The 17,669-nt window shown below is 43.5% G+C and overlaps 1 protein-coding gene across 1 annotated transcript in view; it reads right to left on the bottom strand.

The window, feature by feature from the left end:
- Positions 1-17,669, bottom strand: part of LOC143768242 (uncharacterized) — a 688,323-nt gene that overhangs the window by 43,683 nt on the left and 626,971 nt on the right. The gene's annotated exons all lie outside the window — the stretch shown is intronic.

The raw sequence follows: 17,669 nt of genomic DNA, 5'->3' as shown, positions 1-17,669 counted from the left end.
TTGCCGTTGGCTGAGTTTGCCCTTAATAATCGGGCTAGTTCCGCCACCTTGGTTTCGCCTTTTTTCTGCAACTCTGGTTTCCATCCTCGCTTTTCTTCGGGTCATGTGGAGCCTTCTGACTGTCCTGGGGTGGATTCTGTGGTGGAGAGGTTGCAGCAGATCTGGAATCATGTGGTGGACAACTTGAAGTTGTCACAGGAGAAGGCTCAGCGCTTTGCCAACCGCCACTGCGGTGTGGGTCCCCGACTACGCGTTGGGGATTTGGTATGGCTTTCTTCCCGCTTTGTTCCTATGAAGGTCTCCTCTCCCAAATTTAAACCTCGTTTTATTGGGCCTTACAAGATATTGGAAATCCTTAATCCTGTATCTTTTCGTCTGGATCTTCCTGTGTCGTTTGCTATTCACAATGTATTTCATAGGTCCTTGTTGCGGCGGTACATTGTGCCTGTAGTTCCTTCTGCTGAGCCTCCTGCTCCGGTGTTGGTTGAGGGCGAGTTGGAGTATGTGGTGGAGAAGATCTTGGATTCTCGCCTCTCCAGGCGGAGGCTTCAGTACCTGGTCAAGTGGAAGGGCTATGGTCAGGAGGATAATTCCTGGGTGGTCGCCTCTGATGTTCATGCGGCCGATTTAGTTCGTGCCTTTCATGCCGCTCATCCTGATCGCCCTGGTGGTCGTGGTGAGGGTTCGGTGACCCCTCACTAAGGGGGGGGTACTGTTGTGAATTTGCTTTTTGCTCCCTCTAGTGGTTACTAGTTTTTTGACTCTGGTTTTTCTGTCATTCCTTTTATCCACACCTGGGTCGTTAGTTAGGGGTGTTGCTATATAAGCTCCCTGGACCTTCAGTTCAATGCCTGGCAACGTAGTTATCAGAGCTAGTCTGCTGTGCTCTTGTCTACTGATCCTGGTTCCAGTTATATCAGCTAAGTCTGCCTTTTGCTTTTTGCTATTTGTTTTGGTTTTGTATTTTTGTCCAGCTTGTTCCATATCTACATCCTGACCTTTGCTGGAAGCTCTAGGGGGCTGGTGTTCTCCCCCCGGACCGTTAGACGGTTCGGGGGTTCTTGAATTTCCAGTGTGGATTTTAATAGGGTTTTTTTTGACCATATAAGTTACCTTTCTTTATTCTGCTATCAGTAAGCGGGCCTCTCTGTGCTAAACCTGGTTCATTTCTGTGTTTGTCATTTCCTCTTACCTCACCGTCATTATTTGTGGGGGGCTTCTATCCAGCTTTGGGGTCCCCTTCTCTGGAGGCAAGAAAGGTCTTTGTTTTCCTCTACTAGGGGTAGCTAGATTCTCCGGCTGGCGCGTGTCATCTAGAATCAACGTAGGAATGATCCCCGGCTACTTCTAGTGTTGGCATTAGGAGTAGATATATGGTCAACCCAGTTACCACTGCCCTATGAGCTGGATTTTTGTATTCTGCAGACTTCCACGTTCCTCTGAGACCCTCGCCATTGGGGTCATAACACCGCTTCACCGATGCCTCCATCTTGTGCCAGTCATTATACTGGCTACTAGTGTTGAGCGATACCGTCCGATACTTGAAAGTATCGGTATCGGAAAGTATCGGCCGATACCGGCAAAGTATCGGATCTAATCTGATACCGATACCCGATACCAATACAAGTCAATGGGACTCAAGTATCGGACGGTATTCCTGATGGTTCCCAGGGTCTGAAGGAGAGGAAACTCTCCTTCAGGCCCTGGGATCCATATTAATGTGTAAAATAAAGAATTAAAATAAAAAATATTGCTATACTCACCTTTCCGACGCAGCCTGGACCTCAACCGAGGGAACCGGCAGCGTTGTTTGCTTAAAATGCGCGCTTTTACTTCCTTCCGTGATGTCACGGCTTGTGATTGGTCGCGTGCCGCCCATGTGGCCCCGACGCGACCAATCACAGCAAGCCGTGACGTAATTTTCAGGTCCTCAATGCCTAATTCTAGGCATTCATGATTTTAAAATTACGTTCCGGCTTGTGATTGGTCGTGTCGCGGTCACATGGGCGACGCGACCAATCACAAGCCGTGACGTCACGGGAGGCAGGAGACGCGCGCATTTTTAAAATTACGTCACGGCTTGTGATTGGTTGCGTGCCGCCCATGTGACCGCGACGCGACCAATCACAGCAAGCCGTGACGTAATTTCAGGTCCTGAATGCAGAAATAGGCATCAGGACCTGAAATTACGTCACGGCTTGCTGTGATTGGTCGCGTCGCGGTCACATGGGCGGCACGCAACCAATCACAAGCCGTGACGTAATTTTAAAAATGCGCGCGTCTCCTGCCTCCCGTGACGTCACGGCTTGTGATTGGTCGCGTCGCCCATGTGACCGCGACGCGACCAATCACAAGCCGGAACGTAATTTTAAAATCATGAATGCCTAGAATTAAAAGTTTAAAGTGAAGGACAGCATCCAATCCGGGTGAAGATCATAAACACTTTATTGTGCCATAAATGCAACGTTTCAACCCCTAAGGGTCTTTGTCAAGCTTGACAAAGACCCTTAGGGGTTGAAACGTTGCATTTATGGCACAATAAAGTGTTTATGATCTTCACCCGGATTGGATGCTGTCCTTCACTTTAAACTTTTAAACTTTTGGTACGTAATTCTCCATTTGGATCCTGTGGAGTTAGGACGGGCAACCACCTTTCTACAGTAGTGCTGTCAGCCGCTTTTCTATTATTTTGGTATGCCTAGAATTAGGCATTGAGGACCTGAAAATTACGTCACGGCTTGCTGTGATTGGTCGCGTCGCGGCCACATGGGCGGCACGCGACCAATCACAAGCCGTGACGTCACGGAAGGAAGTAAAAGCGCGCATTTTAAGCAAACAACGCTGCCGGTTCCCTCGGTGAGGTCCAGGCTGCGTCGGAGAGGTGAGTATAGCAATATTTTTTATTTTAATTCTTTATTTTACACATTAATGTTGTTTCGATACCGATACCCGATACCACAAAAGTATCGGATCTCGGTATCGGAATTCCGATACCCGCAAGTATCGGCCGATACCCGATACTTGCGGTATCGGAATGCTCAACACTACTGGCTACCCATTCACTACAGGGTCCAGTCTAAACTCATCTCTCTCACCCACAAAGCTCTCCACAGTTCTGCCCCGCCTTATATGGGTCGAAATTCGTCGAAATTCAAGGAGGGAAAAATGGTAACAAAATTCTCATTGGGGTCTGTTACAAAGCCCCAAATATAACAGAAATCATGGAAAATCTACTTCTAAAGCAGATAGATGAAGCTGCAACCCATAATGAGGTCCTGGTTATGGGGGACTTTAACTACCCGGATATTAACTGGGAAACAGAAACCTGTGAAACCCATAAAGGCAACAGGTTTCTGCTAATAACCAAGAAAAATTATCTTTCACAATTGGTGCAGAATCCAACCAGAGGAGCAGCAGACCTAATACTATCTAATAGACCTGACAGAATAACAAATCTGCAGGTGGTTGGGCATCTAGGAAATAGCGACCACAATATTGTACAGTTTCACCTGTGTTTCACTAGGGGGACTTGTCAGGGAGTCACAAAAACACTGAACTTTAGGAAGGCAAAGTTTGACCAGCTTAGAGATGCCCTTAATATGGTAGACTGGGACAATATCCTCAGAAATAAGAATACAGATAATAAATGGAAAATGTTTAAAAACATCCTAAATAGGCACTGTAAGCAGTTTATACCTTGTGGGAATAAAAGGACTAGAAATAGGAAAAACCCAATGTGGCTAAACAAAGAAGTAAGACAGGTAAATAACAGTAAAAAGAAAGCATTTGCACTACTAAAGCAGGATGGCACCATTGAAGCGCTAAAAAACTATAGGGAGAGAAATACTTTATCTAAAAAACTAATTAAAGCTGCCAAAAAGGAAACAGAGAAGCACATTGCTAAGGAGAGTAAAACTAATCCCAAACTGTTCTTCAACTATATCAATAGTAAAAGAATAAAAACTGAAAATGTAGGCCCCTTAAAAAATAGTGAGGAAAGAATGGTTGTAGATGATGAGGAAAAGGCTAACATATTAAACACCTTCTTCTCCACGGTATTCACGGTGGAAAATGAAATGCTAGGTGAAATCCCAAGAAACAATGAAAACCCTATATTAAGGGTCACCAATCTAACCCAAGAAGAGGTGCGAAACCGGCTAAATAAGATTAAAATAGATAAATCTCTGGGTCCGGATGGCATACACCCACGAGTACTAAGAGAACTAAGTAATGTAATAGACAAACCATTATTTCTTCTTTTTAGGGACTCTATAACGACGGGGTCTGTTCCGCAGGACTGGCGCATAGCAAATGTGGTGCCAATATTCAAAAAGGGCTCTAAAAGTGAACCTGGAAATTATAGGCCAGTAAGTCTAACCTCTACTGTTGGTAAAATATTTGAAGGGTTTCTGAAGGATGTTATTCTGGATTATCTCAATGAGAATAACTGTTTAACTCCATATCAGCATGGGTTTATGAGAAATCGCTCCTGTCAAACCAATCTAATCAGTTTTTATGAAGAGGTAAGCTATAGGCTGGACCACGGTGAGTCATTGGACGTGGTATATCTCGATTTTTCCAAAGCGTTTGATACCGTGCCGCACAAGAGGTTGGTACACAAAATGAGAATGCTTGGTCTGGGGGAAAATGTGTGTAAATGGGTTAGTAACTGGCTTAGTGATAGAAAGCAGAGGGTGGTTATAAATGGTATAGTCTCTAACTGGGTCGCTGTGACCAGTGGGGTACCGCAGGGGTCGGTATTGGGACCTGTTCTCTTCAACATATTCATTAATGATCTGGTAGAAGGTTTACACAGTAAAATATTGATATTTGCAGATGATACAAAACTATGTAAAGCAGTTAATACAAGAGAAGATAGTATTCTGCTACAGATGGATCTGGATAAGTTGGAAACTTGGGCTGAAAGGTGGAAGATGCGGTTTAACAATGATAAATCTAAGGTTATACACATGGGAAGAAGGAATCAATATCACCATTACACACTGAACGGGAAACCACTGGGTAAATCTGACAGGGAGAAGGACTTGGGGATCCTAGTTAATGATAAACTTACCTGGAGCAGCCAGTGCCAGGCAGCAGCTGCCAAGGCAAACAGGATCATGGGGTGCATTAAAAGATGATGAGAGCATTATACTGCCTCTGTACAAATCCCTAGTTAGACCGCATATGGAGTACTGTGTCCAGTTTTGGGCACCGGTGCTCAGGAAGGATATAATGGAACTAGAGAGAGTACAAAGGAGGGCAACAAAATTAATAAAGGGGATGGGAGAACTACACTACCCAGATAGATTAGCAAAATTAGGATTATTTAGTCTAGAAAAAAGACGACTGAGGGGCGATCTAATAACCATGTATAAGTATATAAGGGGACAATACAAATATCTCGCTGAGGATCTGTTTATACAAAGGAAGGTGACGGGCGCAAGGGGGCATTCTCTGCGTCTGGAGGAGAGAAGGTTTTTCCACCAACAAAGAAGAGGATTCTTTACTGTTAGGGCAGTGAGAATCTGGAATTGCTTGCCTGAGGAGGTGGTGATGGCGAACTCAGTCGAGGGGTTCAAGAGAGGCCTGGATGTCTTCCTGGAGCAGAACAATATTGTATCATACAATTATTAGGTTCTGTAGAAGGACGTAGATCTGGGGATTTATTATGATGGAATATAGGCTGAACTGGATGGACAAATGTCTTTTTTCGGCCTTACTAACTATGTTACTGTTATATCTCCTCTCTCATCTCTGTCTATCGCCCTACACGTGCCCTCCGTTCTACAAATGACCTAAGACTAACATCCCCTGAAATCCGAACCTCGCACCTCCATCTCCAAGACTTCTCTCGTGCTGCGCCAGCTCTCTGGAATGCACTTCCCCAGACGATCAGACTGATACCTAGCCCCGACCTATTCAAGCGCGCTTTAAAAACCCATCTCTTCAAACAAGCCTACCACATCAACTACTCAGTAAACTAACTTTGCCCTGTTCCCTCCTTCCAAATATTATTCTGAATCTGCACCCTACTATCCATCTGTCTCCACACCCTCCATGCACACGATAACTGCACTTAATACTTGACTATTGCACTTAAACACACGGGCTGATGACCGGATCATGCAGCTTTTTATGAAAATCCCTATTTATTATAATTGCCAGACCGGAAATAACAAGCAGTTATCATCTATTGTGTCCCCCCATTTCCTTGTAGATTGTAAGCTTGCGAGCAGGGACCTCACCCCTAATGTCACTGTTTAAATTGTCTTAACTTGTATTGAATTTCTCTGTACATGTCCCTTCTTAATTGTAAAGTGCTGCGGAATATGTGGGCGCTATATAAATAAAAGTTATTATTATTATTATGTCAATGGCGGGGGGGGGGGTTGAAATTAAGCTACAAATAAACAAGATCGAGGCAATTCAAGAGTGGCTGCAACCACTTTCCAAGAAGCAAGTGAGGGCGTTTCTTGGAATTGTGGAGTACTATCGGCTATTCAGTCTGAGTTTCGCCATAATAGCAGCGCCATTGATAGATCTTCTTAAAGGCACCTGTTAGAAAAAATAACACTTTCTTACTTTTTTTTTTTAAGTAAGAGCACAGTGAGGATAGAAATGAAAACAATATTGAATTGTGTGGATAAAACAAATCTTGGTTAACCCCTTACTGACCTCGGACGGGATAGTACGTCCGAGGTTAGCTCCCCTGCTTTGATGCAGGGCTCCACGGTGAGCCCGCATCAAAGCCGGGACATGTCAGCTGTTTTGAACAGCTGACATGTGCCCGCAATAGCGGCGGGTGAAATCGCGATTCACCCGCCACTATTAACTAGTTAAATGCCGCTGTCAAACGCAGACAGCGGCATTTACCGCATCCTGCCGGGCGGCTGGAAATGACAGCATCGCCGACCCCCGTCACATGATCGAAGGTCGGCGATGCTTCTCCATTGAAACCATAGAGGTCCTTGAGACCTCTATGGTTACTGATCGCCGGTAGCTGTGAGCGCCACCCTGTGGTCGGCGCTCACAGCACACTTGCATTTCTGCTGCATAGCAGCGATCTGATGATCGCTGCTATGTAGCAGAGGCGATCGTGCTGTGCCTGCTTCTAGCCTCCCATGGAGGCTATTGAAGCATGGCAAAAGTAAAGAAAAAAATTTAAAAAAAATGTGAAAAAAATAAAAAAAATATAAAAGTTTAAATCACCCCCCTTTCGCCCCAATCAAAATAAATCAATAAAAAAATCAAATCTACACATATTTGGTATCGCCACGTTCAGAATCGCCCGATCTATCAATAAAAAAAGCATTAACCTGATCACTAAACGGCGTAACGAGAAAAAAAATCGAAACGCCAGAATTACGTTTTTTTGGTCGCCGCAACATTGCATTAAAATGCAATAACGGGCGATCAAAAGAACGTATCTGCACCGAATTGGAATCATTAAAAACGCCAGCTCGGCACGCAAAAAATAAGCCCTCAACTGACCCCGGATCATGAAAAATGGAGACGCTACGAGTATCGGAAAATGGCGCAATTTTTTTTTTTTTTTTTTTTTTAGCAAAGTTTGGAATTTTTTTCACCACTTAGGTAAAAAATACCCTAGTCATGTTAGGTGTCTATGAACTCGTAATGACCTGGAGAATCATAATGGCAGGTCAGTTTTAGCATTTAGTGAACCTAGCTAAAAAGCCAAGCAAAAAAACAGTGTGGGATTGCACTTTTTTTGCAATTTCACCGCACTTGGAATTTTATTCCCATTTTCTAGTACACGACATGGTAAAACCAATGATGTTGTTCAAAAGTACAACTTGTCCCGCAAAAAATAAGCCCTCACATGGCCAAATTGACGAAAAAATAAAAAAGTTATGGCTCTGGGAAGGAGGGGAGTGAAAAACGAACACAGAAAAACGAAAAATCCCACGGTCATGAAGGGGTTAAAGTTCATTCAAAAAATTGATTAGAAAAATGAAGAAAAGTAAGTTCATAGCACACAAAAATATGTATTAGATTATAGAAGAGAAAACAAGCATTCATTGGTTTTTACATATGGTCTTGAGGTATGATGTGGTCCAGGTTGGAGATTCTCAAGGAATGAGAGCTCTGTCTGAACAGGAGTTAGGTCGGCTTATATACTATTTTGACCCATAGACTTACATTAGCTTCTATTTTTCTTGTCTCATAACCACATATGGTGATTTGCCGCTATATTCATAGCCTCTACCATATTAGAACAACACTAGTAACTTATGGAATATGATTTTTAGTTATTTGCACATTACCTCATTTTGAAATACTTAAGCCTATAGCCTATGACCTTTGGGAATCATTCACTGTCTCCAAATAGCCACATATTGACAGTTCTGACAAAAGCCCTATAGTTCTGACAAACAGAGAAACACCACAGAACGAAACAGTGGAAAAAATGTCCAAACAGAATATCAAATATATCATATAACAAAGTTTATTAAATAGTACAAAAAGGTAATGGACAGAGACAAGGCTACAAATGGTGAACCGAGCCGCAGCACAAACGGTGGGAAACCGCATAATGTGCCAAATTATCACAACAAATAAAGCATGACCATTATTAATAGCATCAATACAAATGTAAATATCCTGCTTCTAGTAACATACCAAGTGGCGTGTGATAAGGGCACATGCAATCTCCCGCCCTCCCCTTGACGCGCGTTACGGAAGTAAAACTTCCTTCTTCAGGGGACGTGCCGCAAAGAACACCACAGGAAAATTTATAGGAGGCACTTCCGGAAGTACCCGTGCGCGTCAGTCGGCCGAAGAAACAAGTCCCGCCCCATCCCAGCGCAGCCACTACTGCCGACGCAAGGACACATGGGTGTTGTGAACTCTATTTCTGGGCTCCCTCTTGTGGTCACAAGTGGTACTGTGTGAGTGCTGTCTTTCTGCAGGTTTGTGACTGGCATCAGCTGTCTCGTTATCTGTGGGCTGGTTTTCTATTTAAGCTCACTTGGACTCTCAGTCTATGCCTGCTGTCAATGTATTCAGTGCTATTCTGATTCCTTCTGACTACGTTGCTCCCAGTCTCTTCAAGAGAAGCTAAGTTTCCGTTTTGTTCATTTTTTGATCATCAGTGTTCTATTTGTTTCTTGTCCAGCTTGCTAATATGTGATTTCCCAGCTTGCTGGTAGCTCTGGGGGGCTGAGTTTCTCCCCCCACACCGTTAGTTGGTGTGGGGGTTCTTGATTTCTCAGCATGGATATTTTGGTAGGGTTTTTTACTGACCGCACAGTTCGCTATCTGTCTTCTGCTATCTAGTATTAGCGGGCCTCATTTGCTGAATCTGTTTTCATTCCTACGTGTGTCTTTTCTCCTTACCTCACCATTATTATTTGTTGGGGGCTTCCTATATCTTTGGGGTTATTTCTCTTGAGGCAAGTGAGGTCTTGCTTTCTCTTTAGGGGTAGTCAGTTTCTCAGGCTGCGTCGAGACGTCCAGGATTTTAGGCACGTTCACCGGCTACCTTTAGTGTGTTTGGATAGGATCAGGTTTTGCGGTCAGTCCAGTTACCACCTCCCTAGAGCTCGTGTCTATGTTTAGTTACTTAGCTAGTCCTATCTGTGATCCTCAGCCACTAAGGATCATAACAGTACAGCAGGCCATAAAGTGTTTAATGCATCGCAGAAGTGGGATAAAAGAAGTCCTGAGTACAATTTTTTTTTTCCTCCTTTGCTGCAGTCTGTCTAGCTTCTCTCATCCCCTTAATCTCTGGGTGGTTTTGAGCTCAGCTGCAGACATGGATATTCAGAGTCTGACTTCTAGTGTGGATCATCTTGCTGCAAAGGTGCAAAATATTCAGGATTTTGTTGTTCATAGCCCTATGTCTGAGCCAAAGATACCTATTCCTGAGTTGTTTTCTGGAGATAGATCTAGGTTTCTGAATTTTAGGAATAATTGTAAATTGTTTCTATTTTTGAGACCTCGTTCCTCTGGTGATTCCGCTCAGCAAGTTAAAATTGTTATCTCCTTGTTACGCGGCGACCCTCAAGATTGGGCTTTCTCTCTGGCGCCAGGAGATCCTGCATTGCTGAATGTGGATGCGTTTTTTCTGGCACTTGGACTGCTTTATGAGGAACCTAATCTTGAGAACCAGGCGGAAAAGGCTTTGCTGGCTATCTCTCAAGGTCAGGATGAAGCTGAGGTGTACTGTCAAAAATTTTGGAAATGGTCAGTGCTTACTCAATGGAATGAGTGTGCCCTGGCTGCAAATTTCAGAGAGGGTCTTTGTGAAGCCATTAAGAATGTTATGGTGGGGTTCCCCACGCCTGCAAGTCTGAGTGATTCAATGGCTTTGGCCATTCAGATTGATCGGCGTTTGCGGGAGCGCAAATCTGCGCATCCTCTGGCGGTGTTCTCTGAACAGAGACCTGAGTCAATGCAATGTGACAGAATTCTGACTAGAATTGAGCGACAAAGTCATAGACGTCAAAATGGGTTGTGCTTTTACTGTGGTGATTCTACTCATGTTATCTCAGCATGCTCTAAGCGCTTAAAAAAAATCGCTAAACCTGTCACCATTGGTACTATACAGCCTAAGTTCATTTTGTCTGTTACTTTAATCTGTTCTTTGTCATCCTACTCGGTTATGGCTTTTGTGGATTCAGGTGCTGCCCTGAATCTTATGGATTTGTCGTTTGCCAAGCGCTGTGTTTTTGTTCTGGAGCCTTTGGAATTTCCTATTCCACTTAGGGGAATAGATGCTACGCCATTGGCTGAGAATAAGCCTCAGTATTGGACTCAAGTGACCATGTGCATGACTCCCGTACATCAGGAGGTGATTCGCTTTCTTGTGCTGCATAATTTGCATGATGTTGTAGTTTTGGGTCTGCCATGGCTGCAGGCCCATAATCCAGTTCTGGATTGGAAAGCTATGTCTGTGTCAAGTTGGGGTTGTCAGGGGATTCATGGCGATGTCCCTTTGGTGTCAATTGCTTCTTCCACTCCTTCTGAGGTCCCTGAGTTTTTGTCGGACTACCAGGATGTATTTGATGAGCCCAGATCCGGTGCCCTGCCTCCTCATAGGGATTGTGATTGTGCTATAAATTTGATTCCTGGCAGTAAGTTCCCTAAGGGACGACTTTTTGTCTATACCAGAACATGCCGCGATGCGGAGTTATATAAAGGAGACTTTGGCGAAGGGACATATTCGCCCATCCTCCTCCCCTCTTGGTGCAGGATTCTTTTTTGTGGCCAAGAAGGATGGTTCTCTGAGACCTTGTATAGATTATCGTCTTCTAAATAAAATCACGGTCAAATTTCAGTATCCTTTGCCATTATTGTCTGATCTGTTTGCTCGGATTAAGGGATCCAGTTGGTTCACCAAGATAGATCTTCGTGGTGCGTATAACCTTGTGCGTATCAAGCAGGGGGACGAATGGAAAACAGCATTTAATACGCCCGAAGGCCATTTTGAGTACTTGGTGATGCCTTTTGGACTCTCTAATGCTCCTTCTGTGTTTCAGTCCTTTATGCATGACATTTTCCGAGAATATCTGGATAAATTTATGATTGTGTATCTGGATGACATTTTGGTCTTTTCTAATGATTAGGAGTCCCATGTGAAGCAGGTCAGGATGGTGTTTCAGGTCCTGCGTGCTAATGCTTTATTTGTGAAGGGCTCAAAATGTCTCTTCGGAGTACAGAAGGTTTCCTTTTTGGGTTTTATTTTTTCTCCTTCTACTAATGAGATGGACCCAGTCAAGGTCCAGGCTATTCATGACTGGACTCAGCCTACATCTGTTAAGAGTCTTCAGAAGTTATTGGGTTTTGCTAATTTTTACCGTCGCTTCATCGATAATTTTTCTGGCGTGGTTAAGCCCTTGACGGATTTGACCAAGAAAGGTTCTGATGTGACTAATTGGTCTCCTGCGGCAGTGGAAGCCTTTCGGGAGCTGAAGCGCCGGTTTTCTTCAGCTCCAGTCTTATGTCAGCCTGATGTCTCTCTTCCTTTCCAGGTCGAGGTGGATGCTTCTGAGATTGGAACAGGGGCTGTCGCAGAGAAGCTCTGATGGCTCTGTGATGAAGCCTTGTGCTTTCTTTTCAAGAAAGTTTTCGCCTGCCGAGCGGAATTATGATGTTGGTAATCGGGAGTTGTTGGCTATGAAGTGGGCATTTGAGGAGTGGCGACATTGGCTCGAGGGAGCTAGGCATCGTGTGGTGGTCTTGACTGATCACAAAAATCTGATTTATCTCGAGTCTGCCAAGCCCCTGAATCCTAGACAGGCTCGTTGGTCGTTGTTTTTCTCCCGTTTCGATTTCGTGGTCTCGTACCTGCCTGGTTCGAAGAACGTGAAGGCTGATGCCCTTTCTAGGAGTTTTGTGCCTGACTCTCCGGGAGTTTCAGAGCCGGCTGGTATCCTCAAAGAGGGAGTGATTTTGTCTGCCATTTCCCCAGATTTGCGACGAGTGCTGCAGAAATTTCAGGCTGATAGACCTGACCGTTGCCCACCAGAGAGACTGTTTGTCCCAGATAGATGGACCAGCAGAGTTATTTCCGAGGTTCATTCTTCGGTGTTGGCAGGTCATCCTGGGATTTTTGGTACCAGAGATTTGGTGGCTAGGTCCTTCTGGTGGCCTTCCTTGTCGCGGGATGTACGTTCCTTTGTGCAGTCCTGTGGGATTTGTGCTCGGGCTAAGCCTTGCTGTTCTCGTGCCAGCGGTTTGCTTTTGCCTTTGCCTGTCCCGAAGAGGCCTTGGACGCACATTTCCATGGATTTTATTTCAGATCTTCCAGTATCTCAGAGAATGTCTGTCATCTGGGTGGTGTGTGATCGTTTTTCCAAAATGGTCCATTTGGTGCCCTTGCCTAAGTTGCCTTCCTCCTCCGATTTGGTTCCTTTATTTTTTCAGAATGTGGTTCGCTTGCACGGCATCCCTGAAAATATTGTGTCTGACAGAGGATCCCAGTTTGTGTCCAGATTTTGGCGGATTTTTTGTGCTAAGATGGGCATTGATTTGTCTTTTTCGTCGACCTTCCATCCTCAGACGAATGGCCAAACCGAGCGAACTAATCAGACGTTGGAAACTTATTTAAGATGTTTTGTTTCTGCTGATCAGGATGATTGGGTGACTTTTTTGCCATTGGCCGAGTTTGCCCTTAATAATCGGGCTAGTTCTGCTACTTTGGTTTCGCCTTTTTTCTGCAATTCTGGTTTTCATCCTCGTTTTTCCTCGGGTCAGGTTGAGCCTTCTGACTGTCCGGGGGTGGATTCTGTGGTAGATAGGTTGCAGCAGATTTGGAACCATGTGGTGGACAATTTGAAGTTGTCACAGGAGAAGGCTCAGCGCTTTGCCAACCGCTGTCGCGGTGTTGGTCCCCGACTTTGTGTTGGGGATATGGTATGGCTGTCTTCTCGGTATGTTCCTATGAAGGTTTCCTCTCCTAAATTCAAGCCTCGCTTCATCGGTCCTTATAAGATTTTGGAAATCCTTAACCCGGTGTCTTTTCGTTTAGACCTCCCAGCATCGTTTGCCATTCATAATGTGTTCCATAGGTCTTTGTTGCGGAGGTATGTGGTGCCTGTGGTTCCTTCTGTTGAGCCTCCTGCTCCGGTGCTGGTTGAGGGCGAATTGGAGTACGTGGTGGAGAAGATCTTGGATTCTCGTATTTCCAGACGGAGGCTTCAGTATTTAGTTAAGTGGAAGGGCTATGGTCAGGAGGATAATTCCTGGGTTGTCGCCTCTGATGTCCATGCGGCCGATTTGGTTCGTGCCTTCCATGCGGCTCATCCTGATCACCCTGGGGGTCTTGATGAGGGTTCGGTGACCCCTCCTCAAGGGGGGGGTACTGTTGTGAACTCTATTTCTGGGCTCCCTCTTGTGGTCACAAGTGGTACTGTGTGAGTGCTGTCTTTCGGCAGGTTTGTGACTGGCATCAGCTGTCTCGTTATCTGTGGGCTGGTTTTCTATTTAAGCTCACTTGGACTCTCAGTCTATGCCTGCTGTCAATGTATTCAGTGCTATTCTGATTCCTTCTGACTACCTTGCTCCCAGACTCTTCAAGAGAAGCTAAGTTTCCGTTTTGTTCATTTTTTGATCATCAGTGTTCTATATGTTTCTTGTCCAGCTTGCTAATATGTGATTTCCCAGCTTGCTGGTAGCTCTGGGGGGCTGAGTTTCTCCCCCCACACCGTTAGTTGGTGTGGGGGTTCTTGATTTCTCAGCGTGGATATTTTGGTAGGGTTTTTTACTGACCGCACAGTTCGCTATCTGTCTTCTGCTATCTAGTATTAGCGGGCCTCATTTGCTGAATCTGTTTTCATTCCTACGTGTGTCTTTTCTCCTTACCTCACCGTTATTATTTGTTGGGGGCTTCCTATATCTTTGGGGTTATTTCTCTTGAGGCAAGTGAGGTCTTGCTTTCTCTTTAGGGGTAGTCAGTTTCTCAGGCTGCGTCGAGACGTCCAGGATTTTAGGCACGTTCACTGGCTACCTTTAGTGTATTTGGATAGGATCAGGTTTTGCGGTCAGTCCAGTTACCACCTCCCTAGAGCTTGTGTCTATGTTTAGTTACTTAGCTAGTCCTATCTGTGATCCTCAGCCACTAAGGATCATAACACATGGGGCCCCATGTGACCAATACGTCAGAAAGAGGGCAGCGCTGGAGAAGGATGCAGGATGCAGCAGACAGACGCACACTTGACGGCGGCCATTTTTAATATGGGTAAATGGCCAGAAGTGCAAATGCTGAGCATATGTGTAAAAGATCAGGAGCATGTATAGACTTATCCCATAATATATGTGATGCAACATGGCACAGAGCCTTCCTATATCTGGATAGAAATGACAGATGCGGGTATTACAGATGAATACAACAGAAAAAAAAGTTAATAGCCAGCTCACCAGTAACCACCGCAGGTGCACCGAACTCCGTTGCAGGAAAACGAGTTGATCATCAAAAGAAAAAAAAAAAAAAATTGAGTTCCAGCTCCTTAAAATAGAAAATTTATTGATATCCAAAATATTAAAAGCGATACATACAAGTGGATTGTCTCCCTCCGGTGAGTGCCCCTGAGCATGAGGGACTGATAGGCAACGCGTTTCGATCAAACGATCTTTCTCCAAGCCATAAGTTAGTCTGGCTGTGTTGCTCTAAATAGAGAGATTCGCCCAACCAGATTCCCAGAATAAGTCACATGACAATTCTTCAGGTCCTAGTATAAAATCATTAACACATATAAATGCATAATAAAATATTCAGTACATAATAAAATATTCACTTCTTATTCAACAATAATGCAGCATAGTTTCATTGCGTTTATTACGTCCCATCGGGGATCGGGTATTAAGGTGAAATATCCAATATGCCTCTCGCGTAAGGAGACGCCTCCTGGCGTCCCCACCGCGAGAAGGCATATTGACCTGTTCTATTCCCTGGATTTGGAAGCCTACAGTACTCCGGGCATGGTGAGTAACAAAGTGTCTGGAAGCCGCCGACATATTTCTGTTACCACCCTGTAGGTTATTTATATCATATAAGTGCTCCCGGATGCGTGTCTTAAGTTTCCTCATTGTGCAACCCACATAGGACAAATTGCAATCTGTGCAGTTGATTTTGTACACAATATTGGTGGAATTACAGTTAATATATTGTTTTATATCAAATTTAATTGTTTCCTCCGCATTGTGGAACATTTTAGCTACAAAAGCATGCTTACAGGTGCTACAATTATTTGTACCACATTTAAAAAAACCAGGATAATTTAACCATGTTTTTTTATTCTTGGTTATATTTGATCGAAGCATACTAGGGGCTATTTGGTTACCTATAGTCGGCACTCTTCTTGACACCACATTTATACCAGATTTTAATATATCACATAGTTGATGATCCTCATATAGGATAGGCAAATACCTATAAATAATATCCTTGATCTTACTAAATTGAGGACTATACTGGAAACATATATAGGGCTTTTTCCCCACATTTAGATCTATATTCTTCTTTGATGTTATCATATCTTTCCGATCCTTTCCCTCTACAATTTTTTTCGCCCTATTTATTGTCCATTGAGGATATTTACGATTTTTTAGTTTAGTTTCTATTTGTCCAAATTCTCCTTTTAGATCATCTTCCAAGCTACAATTTCGCTTAATCCTGGTGAACTCTCCCACTGGGATCGCTTTGATTGTATGTTTGCTATGGCTACTAGCATGTAGGATCATATTGCCTCTCACTGGTTTGTGATGAGTCTTGGTGACAACATTTTGGTTCACATATCCCCCAAGTTCCAAATCCAAAAATGACATATTTGTATCATCATATTTGTAAGTAAATTTGATACCATATTCGTTGTCATTTAAATATTCCATAAAGGGTGGTATGGCAGATACATCACCCCCCCCAAATTATGAGGGTATCATCTATGTATCTGCCATACCACACCACGAAGTCCAGATATGGATTGGTGACTGAAAAAACATATTCCATTTCCCAAAAAGACATGACCAGATTTGCAAGGGAGGGTGAGTATTTAGCACCCATAGCCACTCCCGTTTTTTGCAAATAAAACTGGCCATCAAAAGAAAAAAAATTACTAGTTAGCAGAAACTGAATCACCGTCAGCAAGTACTCAATCAAATCTGCTGAATAATTGCTGTGTTTCGTCAAATGATAATGTATCGCTCGTATTGCTAAACTATGGGGAATACATGTGTACAGGGATATAACGTCACAGCTTAGCCAGGAATAGTTAGCCTGCCAAATTCTATTGTCCATAATGCGCAATATCTCTTTGGAATCTCTTATGTACCCTGGGGTTCATTTGACAAGGGGCTGAAGGAGTGAATCCACCCACTGACAGAGTTTTTCATTACATGAACCAATTCCGGATACGATTGGTCGCATGGGGGGAATACTTTCTTTTATATGTATTTTAGGTACCCCATGTACAATAGGGAGAATTGGATTTACTACCGTCATATATTGCCCTTTATGGAATATTTAAATGACAACGAATATGGTATCAAATTTACTTACAAATATGATGGTACAAATATGTCATTTTTGGATTTGGAACTTGGGGGATATGTGAACCAAAATGTTGTCACCAAGACTCATCACAAACCAGTGAGAGGCAATACGATCCTACATGCTAGTAGTAGCCATAGCAAACATACAATCAAAGCGATCCCAGTGGGAGAGTTCACCAGGATTAAGCGAAATTGTAGCTTGGAAGATGATCTAAAAGGAGAATTTGGACAAATAGAAACTAAACTAAAAAATCGTAAATATCCTCAATGGACAATAAATAGGGCGAAAAAAATTGTAGAGGGAAAGGATCGGAAAGATATGATAACATCAAAGAAGAATATAGATCTAAATGTGGGGAAAAAGCCCTATATATGTTTCCAGTATAGTCCTCAATTTACTAAGATCAAGGATATTATTTATAGGTATTTGCCTAACCTATATGAGGATCATCAACTATGTGATATATTAAAATCTGGTATTAATGTGGTGTCAAGAAGAGCGCCGACTATAGGTAACCAAATAGCCCCTAGTATGCTTCGATCAAATATAACCAAGAGTAAAAAAACATGGTTAAATTATCCTGGTTTTTTTAAATGTGGTACAAATAATTGTAGCACCTGTAAGCATGCTTTTGTAGCTAAAATGTTCCACAATG

The sequence above is a fragment of the Ranitomeya variabilis genome, chromosome 4 (genome assembly GCF_051348905.1).
Source record: "Ranitomeya variabilis isolate aRanVar5 chromosome 4, aRanVar5.hap1, whole genome shotgun sequence".
Lineage (NCBI taxonomy): Eukaryota > Metazoa > Chordata > Amphibia > Anura > Dendrobatidae > Ranitomeya > Ranitomeya variabilis.
This window is presented reverse-complemented; position numbering and strand designations above follow the sequence as displayed.